Here is a 10272-nt window from a genome sequence, read left to right as displayed (position 1 = left end):
CTCTTCTCGAACCAGCCGTTGCCTAGTTTCCAGGGTCACTGGTGATGCCAGTCTTCAAATCCAGTTCTTTCTCTCAGGCCTGGTCCCTGGAAACCTGCTTATGCAAATGAGAGCACTGCTTCTTACTTCCTATTAAAAGATACGGTGTCCACTCACTTCAGATCCTTTACATCGGATCCGCCTCCTCAGGCATCTTCTGAACGTTACTCTGCAGACTGCAGGTGGCTATTCAGAGAGAGAGAGAGAGAGATGCTGTAAACGATCACATTTTGAGTTTCATAAACCAAATCGATAGTAGATAAATAATTTGTGAATTTTGCAACTGTGGGGACTCACAACCCAGGCTCCAGGCTGAGGTGTTAGAAAGTACCATCCCTCCTTGCAAAGGTCTGGAGACTGTGTGGGCACCTGCTCCACTCAGTCTCTGCAGGCTCCAGGCGGGCTGCAGGCTCGAACCCAGCACCTGGGCTTCATCGTGTCTGCGAGAGCACATCCAGGCCAAGGCGCCAGCAGCATGCTGAAAGGTCCGCATTAGAACACGTCTGCCCTCACCGTGTGCTCAGCACAGAACGTGCACTGCAGTGTGGAGCCAGAGGGGAGGCCGTCCGCGGTGCTGAGCCGGGGTGCCGCACTGAAGCCCCAGCTGTGGCAAGGACGGAAGCCACTGCTCTGATTGGACAGAATGAGGTATCAGGGAGTAGAGTTTGCGATTTCAGAGGAGAGCCATGGCTGGGAGCAGGGGAGCCACAGCTGCAGGAGGGAGTCCTCAGGTTCAGTCCCCGTCCTGTCCTCGACCTGGCTGATAGGCCCCCCACACAGCTGACCCCTCACACAGTGAGAAGTGACGACTGTGTGTTTGTGTGGGCATGTGAGTGCAGGCATGTGTGTATATGGGGACATGTGAATGTAATGTACGGGAGTGTGCGTATGTCTATACATGTTCGTGCATGTCTGCTTGTGAGTGTGCACACATGCACAACTAGTGTGTATCTCCCTCCTGCCTCCTCTCCTGCTCCTCTCTTCATTCTTCTGGAATCGACTACTTCCTTCCAGGGTCCTTCCTTCACTGACCTAAAATGCTCCTGGAAACTGCTGAATCATCAGTTTGGGGAAAAGAGTCGAAAGGCAGCCTCGGCTCAAACTTGGGGGGTGCCTCCGGTGCACGAGCAGCTTCTGTGGCTAGGTCATTAGCAAGCGGGGGCGGCGGGTCTGGACGGTGCTTTCCAGCCCAGTGAGCATTTGTGGAGCCGTTTCCATCAGGACACACCACGACTGTCAGCCCAGGAGCGACTGCAGCCACACGCACGACCCTCGCCTCACCAGCCCGCGTCAGGGAGGCCACAGGCCAGTCACGGCAGGTGGCACCCACAGGTGCTTGCAGTACGCCTCACTCACTCGGTTATCCCATCCTTTCTCAGGCCTTGGGTTTGCGGCCTCAGCCGCCTGAGTGCCTCTGCCCGGGCTACCCATAGGCCTGGACTCCTGGCGGCCATGTCTACCGTGCTCTGTCCACCAGGGGCTGTCTGCTCATCAGAGCTCTGCAGAATGGGAGAGAGAGGCACCCAGGGCACTGTCCTGGCCACCTCACTGGGGACAGTAGAGACAGGCAGGGACATTGCTGGAGCCTCGTGGTGTCGCCCTGTGTTCACCCACGTGTTCTTTTGCACCAAGTCAGGGCGGTCACAGCTGGCCCCTACTTTGTAAGCAGAACTGTTACTCCCCTGAATCTCGGGTCCTGGGGCTGAGTCCAGCTGTCACAGACGCCTGTCTCCTCAGTACATGCGTCGGTACACGTTGTTCTCCAGGGCCTCAAAGACCCCTTTGCCTTTCAGTGTCTGTCTCTCCGGCCTGAGGACAGTTCTGTGCAATCCTGAAACTCAAACCTTGGCACTATCCAGGCCCCATCCCAGGGGACCCCCCCATGGGCTCTCATGTCTGCCTCTGGGGAGGCGGGGATCCCTGCTCCCCATGCGATGCGTGTCTGGGTCGGACTTCACGTTAACACGTGCCCTTGTCCTCTCCAGCTGGCTGCCTCCCATTCACGCGCAAAGGCGGGAACAAAGGACCGGCGGTGCTGGCCCCGAGGACCAGGACGGAGCCCCGGGAGCCCAGGAGCAATGACCCGGCGGAGGGCAGCCTGGACTCCTGCACAGCCGCGGGTAAGGGGACCTTTGCCACGACCTTCGCTCCCCTAGGCCCACTCTGCCCTTCCTGGTGTTCTCGCACCCTCCAGCTCCCCTTCATGGATGCAGGCCACACGTGTCGCCCACACCTGGGAAGGCCTGGGTGTTCTCTGTGGTAGAGCAGGCCTCGGGTACACAGCAGCGCCTGCGTGCTCTCGTCTTGTGCGGTCGAGTCTCAGGAAGTACGACTGCCAAATCCGTGATTGAACATTGTGGCGGAGACCAGGGTCCCCACTAATGAGGTGGCTTTGCACGTGGAGTAACTCCCACTGTCTGCATCCGAAGGCTTTCACTGCTGGACTGAATAGCAGATGAGTCCTGCTTCGTTTGCAAATGTTAGGAAATGCAGTTACTAGACCCTTGGGAGAAAGTTCCCCGAGATACAAATGTGCTCCTCTCTGTCTCTAAGGTAGGAAGGCAGCCACTCTGTAAAACTGTCCAGCTTGGTTTCGGCGTGTCGGTCATAGAGAACATTGTCCCCCTTGGAGGTCTATTTTAAGTATTTATAAACCGGAAGGACTCGGGCGTGCCTGAGACCGCAGTTGGAGAGTGCTGGTCAGGGGATGGCGACTCATCCTTCTGTGAATGGTACCAAGCAGGCTGTTTGCAGGGTGCTCCTGGTTAATGGGTCAGACCAAGATCCCCGTCCCTGACCCTGGGGCTCACAGTCTTCTTGCGGAAGTGGCACCCAAGGAGGGGAACCTGGGCCATGTGGCAGAGAGTGGTGAGTGCCCGGAGAGGTGGGGCAAGTGGGAGAGCCTCGAGGGCAGGGAGCAGGGAGCCAGGGCTGTCCCAGAGGCAGCGTGAACAGAGGCTGCTGCCTGAAGCTCCAGGAAAATTGCTAGAGCATGAGCCCAGCAAACTGGCGGCCTGCAAGCAGGGGGGAGAGAGGCCTCGGCCGGCACAGCCGCTGCCAGCAGGACCACGCCACCCAGAGGCCTCGGGCTTGTCTTCCAGCACAAGCGTGGGGAGCGTTGGAACGTGGGGAGGACAGTGAGGACGGAGAGTGGCGGCTGGGGTGCTGGGCTGGGAAGTGGGGCTGGCAGAGGGGCTGACTGGGGAGCCAGCACTGGGAGACCCGGCGTTTCCAGGGCTGTGGTTGTGTGTTGTGGTTTTGCCTGGGCCCGTGCGCTGACAGGAAAGGCAGGGAAGGTGCCAGGACTGAGCTGGGAGCTCAAGCCCGGAGCCTTTGGGTATTACCCCAACCAGGGTGAGGAAATCGAAGGGCATGTATGATTCTGGTGCCCAGGGGACTCTGGTGGGAGCTGAAGGTGCCAACTGGGAGTCACAGAAGGCCTGAGAAGACACCTGGGGCTGGGGCCCTCCACGGGGAGCCGCAGAGAGAGCAGAGAGGTGTCCGGGAGCCTCCAGGCCTGGATGGAGGAAGATGAGATGCCCCTGGCCGAGAGGGAGGAGGCAGACTGGGCAGGGGCCTCGAACCCAGTGGAGGAGCCACTGCAAGGAGAGGCAGCGCCCAGGAGCTAGTACAGGGGCTGGCGGGAGTACGCCATGGTGACCCTGAGCAGAGGTTTTGGGGGCGTGTGGGGAAGCAGGGGAGGGGACAGAAGGGATGCAGCGAGAAGGTAACGTCTAGGGAGTTTGCTGGAAAGACTAGAGAAGCAGGGTGAGATCTGGCAGGGAGACCGGACCACCAGGCGGTGCTGGGGTTTGGTTTAACCGCTAAGGTGGAGCCTCTGCATCAGCAGGAGAGAGAAAACCTGCTCCCCTGAAGCTCCTAAACCTCCTCAGGGCGCGTCCCTGGTCTCCTGGACTACACCTCGAGTCCTAGACCGGGACCAGCTCCTGAGGACACCTGCGGAATGGCCAGCATGCCACGCATGGCCTGGAGCTCCTCCCTGTGGCCCTCCCCTTGCCGCCCTCCCTGCCTGATTCCCATCAGCACAGCCCTCTTTCCACGCCCACTGGGACTGAGTCTAGAACCCCTGTGGGTGCCCTGACCCGCAGGACTGAAGACCCTCCCGTAAGCCCATATGGCACGGCCAGCCTGTCGGCGGTTCCCATTGGAGAGATGGCCCTCAGGTCGCACGTGGAGGGCTGCTATGCCTTTGTGTCGGCCTGGGCCATGGGAAAGGCGGCTTATCCTGCACTCAGGGCTCTTAAAAAAGACCCCTGGAAGTTACAGACACACATGCAAAACATGAGGAGACTTGAAAGACTTGGTAGAAAAGGGAATTAGAGTATGAGTTCATTCAACACAAAGATTTTGAAAGCCATGCAGTTTTTCATAATGCGCATTCTCCATGAACCCTTTGAAGGCCGCGTCTCTGCAAACCAATAACAACGCTCCCGTGTGCTGGGAGCTGCTTGTCAGCGTGATTTAAGTCAAATTCGATGAAATGAAGAATTCTGTGGTCACACAGCTGCATTGCTAGTGCTCAGGGGCCAGGTGTGGGAACAGCACAGAGCCAGGCTCTGTCCACACCCAAGGTCCGTGGATGGCACTGCTCTGAGTCTTGAAGGCCAGAGGCCGCGTGGAGGGAGAGGGACGGCTGCAGAACAGAACCGAGTAAGCTGAGAAGAGACTTGCTGATCCTGAGTAAACCAGGAGGCAAGGAGGAAGTACGACTGAGGGTTAAGAAGCCCCGAGAACTGAAGGCGAGTCTAAATCGGTGACTGCTAACCAGAGCGGAGTGTCGGAGAACACGAAACAGAAAGCTGTAAGAACCTAGTGAAGGGCCCCGACACTGACTGTGTTTGCCACCCAGAACAGGGTTTCCAGAACTGAGGCAGCCTCATGACTGACAGAGGGGCGTCTAGACCCAGCCCCGGCTCCCCTGAGCCGGGCAGAGATGCGTCAGCTCCCGGAGGTGAGACTTCGGAGGATAAGAGGTGCCAGTTTATGGAAGGATGGAAGGTGGAAGGAGGCCTCCTGAGTCTTGGTTCAGGGCACTTTCTGGGACCCCAGGTCCCCTGCGTGAACCGCAGGGGATGCCCCATGAGCAGGGCCCTGTGGATTGCTTTCCCCAGGCCCTTGGTCTAGGCTGACCTGGAGGCCCAAGCTGGCTTATTTCACAGGAGGACATGCAGGGTGGGTGAGCAGGTGTGGTAGCCCAGAGCACTCAGGAGGCCTAGGCCAGATGCGTGCAGTCAGGGTTCCATTTGCACCATTTCAGTCACTTTGGGGGGGTCATATAAGGATTTTCTGCACTTCCTCCAGAAATTCCCATCATTTTGTTTCTCTGGGGAAATAATTCCTGTGCTTTAAACAACTGACTTGAAAACAAACTTTTGGATTACAGCTTCTGTGTGTTAACTTGCCTAGACGGGATGACCATGTTACCACTGCTCAAAGGGTTAAATGCTAGATTACGTATTATTTCTTCTACAACACAAGATTGTGTCTTGTTTTGTTCAGTTAAATTATTTGTTATTTGTCCGTTGCTATTATTTATTTACTTTTACTTGTTGAGAGAGAGAGATACAGGCACCCCCAACAAGGCTGTCCTGCTACATCCACCTCCGGTCTGAGTTGGCACGCCCAGGGAGGTCCCAGGACATGAACCCGGGACCTTTCACATGTGGGTCCAGTCACAGTACATCTATGCTACCACCTGACCCTGTGCAATTAAATTCTGGTAGGGATAGCTGTGGAATTAGAGCATAATGTCGCATCTTTTTATTTTATTATTTTTTTCTTTTCTTTCTTTTTTTTTTTTGCCAGAGAGACAGAGAGAGACAGAGAGACAGAAAGTGAGAAATCACCCCCTGGGGGGATGGCCATGCAGCAATCACTTCTCTTCCATTCTCCTCTCAGGATCTTGGGCACGCACACACACGTGCCTGGCGTGAGTTTAAACCACCAGGTCCAGGACTTGAACCGCGGTTGACTACAGGGGAGTTCAGCAACATAGCCATTATGCTAACTGCTGGTCCCAGCATCTTTTTATTTTTTTAAGGTACAAGTTTATTTTGGTGTAAAAATCCTGAAATCCATGCAGTTTTTTAAAAATAATGCACATTTTCTACGAACTTTTTGAAGACCCCGCATATTATAGCAATTAACAAAGCTTGATTACTACGCAGCCTAGCTCTTCCCTTATAACTCAGACCAGGCCTGTCCCCCGCTCCGTGTCCTCGGGCCTCAGAGGTAAAGGGGGAAGGAAGTCGACAACTGCTGTGAGGAGCTCTGTCAGCCAGCTTCCCAGAATGTATTTTTATCCCTGTCTTAACATTCTCGTCCTTTCAAAAAATAATGTTTAGACATTCGTGGGACAAATATTTAGCAATGTGCTCCAGAAAATTGTGCACTTTTTTCCATGGTTAACTTTCACTGATGATATTGAAACACTAGCTTGATTTTTTTAAACTGCTTCCTGGCGATAGCATTGACAATGTAACAACTGAACACAGCGAAGACGCATGACTTGATGTTTTCATATCCAGATACAGTATGAAGGATGACCGGAAGCCAGCTGTCTACAGTATCCCTCACCTTGACATAGTTACCGTGTGTGTGTGTGTGTGTGTGTGTGTGTTTTTGCCAGAGAGACAGAGAGAGACAGAGAGACAGAAAGTGAGAAATCACCCCCTGGGGGGATGGCCATGCAGCAATCACTTCTCTTCCATTCTCCTCTCAGGATCTTGGGCACGCACACACACGTGCCTGGCGTGAGTTTAAACCACCAGGTCCAGGACTTGAACCGCGGTTGACTACAGGGGAGTTCAGCAACATAGCCATTATGCTAACTGCTGGTCCCAGCATCTTTTTATTTTTTTAAGGTACAAGTTTATTTTGGTGTAAAAATCCTGAAATCCATGCAGTTTTTTAAAAATAATGCACATTTTCTACGAACTTTTTGAAGACCCCGCATATTATAGCAATTAACAAAGCTTGATTACTACGCAGCCTAGCTCTTCCCTTATAACTCAGACCAGGCCTGTCCCCCGCTCCGTGTCCTCGGGCCTCAGAGGTAAAGGGGGAAGGAAGTCGACAACTGCTGTGAGGAGCTCTGTCAGCCAGCTTCCCAGAATGTATTTTTATCCCTGTCTTAACATTCTCGTCCTTTCAAAAAATAATGTTTAGACATTCGTGGGACAAATATTTAGCAATGTGCTCCAGAAAATTGTGCACTTTTTTCCATGGTTAACTTTCACTGATGATATTGAAACACTAGCTTGATTTTTTTAAACTGCTTCCTGGCGATAGCATTGACAATGTAACAACTGAACACAGCGAAGACGCATGACTTGATGTTTTCATATCCAGATACAGTATGAAGGATGACCGGAAGCCAGCTGTCTACAGTATCCCTCACCTTGACATAGTTACCGTGTGTGTGTGTGTGTGTGTGTGTGTGTGTGTGTGTGTGCACGCGCGCGCGCTGAGAAGATTTAAGAGCTGTCCTCTTAGCAAAGCTCAAGTATGCAACACGGTTGTGTTGATGACCCACACCGTGCTGGATGTTCGCACAGTGCGTAACTGAAACTTCATAGCCTGATTTTAAAGGAAGGAGCAGCCTGAACGTGTGAGGAGTCGGGGACAACGCTGAGCATGACTCACTCCGGCTGCCACTCCCAGCGTGGGCCGTGTGGTCCTCCCTGTTATCCAGCTGGTGCCCTTCCCTGCACGGCTCCAACAGGACCTCATTCTTCTGGGCCACTTCACATTTTGCAATTACACTCTGCCCCAGACGCGATCACCCGTCCTTGGTCATGTGTTTCCGCCTTTGTTAGGCCCTGTGACCCACGTCAGTCTTGGCTATCAGCTTTGGCTCCAGCTGACGTGCACACTCAGCCGTAGGCTTCGCTCAGGCCCTATGGGGCTGTGTGGATGGCCACGCTCCTTAGGTACTCATTTATTTTACATTAATCACTGTACGCCTTCACAGCACACAGTATGGCTCTCAAAGCATAAACTGCATGTCAGCCAAGTCAAAGTTACTATTGCACATCTTTTAAAGACATTTTGAAGAATTTGCTTTTCTTGAATGAAACTACATAAAACTGTTATCAGTAAGTCTCCTCCTCCCCAAAGTCTGGATGGTAAATGAAAGCAGGATTTCGTACCTTCTGATATCGGTTCCCAGACCTTTTCCTCAGGTGGTGAAGCCCATTGCCCTCCACGACAGCCTGGAAGCTCCTAGCAAAATGTACTGATGTAGTCAGTCCTTGAGTTGCCATGAGGCCAGGAGTGTCAATCAGACGGGACTGGCAGGCTCAGGGGAAAGGGACAGACGTGCTCTGTTCACTCTCAAGCCCTAGCGCCACAGAATCCGAAATCGGGTTTACTCCCAGCACACTGGGGGTGTGCTCATCAGAACGGGATCTGTCAGCGTGAGGTGGCCCTCTGTTCTAGCAACCCGAATGTTCCTGTCTACAGTCCATGGGACCACAGTCCTGACACTGAGATACTAACAAGCCACACAGCAATGAAAAGTCTGCTTCAGGAACATGGGATTAAGGCAAAGAAAAATACCTATCTTGAAGGATATCTCGTCCAAGCCACAGCAATATTAAAATAGTTGAGCCAGGGGAACCAGCAGTTAGCGTAATGGCTATGTCGCTGGACTCCCACATAGTCGACCGCGGTTCGTGTCCCGGACCCGGTGGCTTAAAACTCACGCCGGGCGCGTGTGCGTGCGTGCCCAAGATCCCGAGAGGAGAATGGAGGAGAAGGGATTGCGGCGTGACCATCCCCCCTGGGGGGTGATTTCTCGCTTTCTGTCTCTATGTCTCTCTCTGTCTGTCTGGCGAGCGCACGCGCCCTACAGTGAAAATCTCTCCAAAAAAAAAAAAAAAATAGTTGAGCCAGCAGGTAGCATGGAGGGTAGGGTGCTGGATCCCACATGGCCGACTCCATGGTTCAGGGTCCAGACCAAGTGGCTTGAACATTATGCTGACACATGTGCGCGCATGCCCCAAATCCTGAGAGGGGACTGAAGGAGAAGGGATGTGCATGGCCGTCTCCCCTGGGGGGTGATTTCTCACTTTCCCTCTTTCTCTGTCTCTCTCTGGCAAGTGCACATGCCCGGACAGGCAGCTCCGATGCTCTGCAGCGAAGGCTGCCCTCCTCTCCTAGGGGACATCCTGATGAGCCGGTCAGCTACAGCTGAGGTGACTTCCCCGTCCTTAGCCTCACCTGTGTCAGAAGCGCCAACTCAGAGCCGAGCCTCAGCCAACGGGGTGGCCAAGCCTTGCCCGGGCTGTGCTCCCCTCCCCACCTGGCCCCTGGGAGCCGCAGGAGTGCCCAGGGCCAGGTGCTGGGGTGCAGAGAGAAACCCCTGTGGGGAACATGTGGGCTATGAGGATGGCAGGGTCTGGTGAGGGGCAGCTTCTAGAAAGACAGCCCAGTGGGAGCCGAGGGCAGGATAGAGTGGGAGGGCCTGCAGAGCGAGGGAGACCCTGGTAGACTGTGACTGGGGACTGGGTGAGGCCTTTAGCGAACGGTGATGAAGTTAAAAGCATCCCCTTTTCCCCTTGGCCAGGAACATGGAGTGATCGAGTGCAGACCAGGGCCGTGTCCGCGCGCTGGGTCTGGCATCGTCTGTGCGTTTATTTCAATCTCCCGCTCTTCTCGCAGAGACTCACAGAAGGAAGGCTCCCATGTGGTGGAGCCTGCTCCCCGCCTAGTCTGCAGGTGCTCTTTTTCTCCTGCCACTGGTGAAATCTCATTGATTTCTTTTTGACCCTGGCGAGGGCCAAGATGCCCTGGAGGGTTTTAGTGCTGATAAACAGGCCATGCATGCAAACTGTGTGACCTCTTCTCGGGCAAGACCCGCAGGAAGAAATCCGAGCTTGCAGTGAGACTCACATCCAGCGTCCCTGCTGCCCGAGGCTCCTGCTGCCTCTGTCGCCGTGTAGACCTGCCCCTGGGTCCCAGGCAGTGCCAGCTGTCTGCGCGTCACTTGGCCGGCGCCTCCTTTGCTCCTCCTCCACGTCTTTCCACTCGTCAGCACAGGCGGGGCCTGCCGGAGCTGTGGCCATTGTGCGAGTGTGTTCATCTGGCGAGTCGCTCAAGGACGGCAGCCAAACACCCACAGCTTTTGCTGGCCCAGAGCCTGGGAACTCAAGCCAGTTCCCAAACGTATACAGAGTCCCTCTGTTAGGATACAACGCGCCGAGGATGCGG

Source organism: Tupaia chinensis, unplaced genomic scaffold, assembly GCF_000334495.1.
Source record: "Tupaia chinensis unplaced genomic scaffold, TupChi_1.0 Scaffold000346_1, whole genome shotgun sequence".
Classification (NCBI taxonomy): domain Eukaryota; kingdom Metazoa; phylum Chordata; class Mammalia; order Scandentia; family Tupaiidae; genus Tupaia; species Tupaia belangeri.
This window is presented reverse-complemented; position numbering follows the sequence as displayed.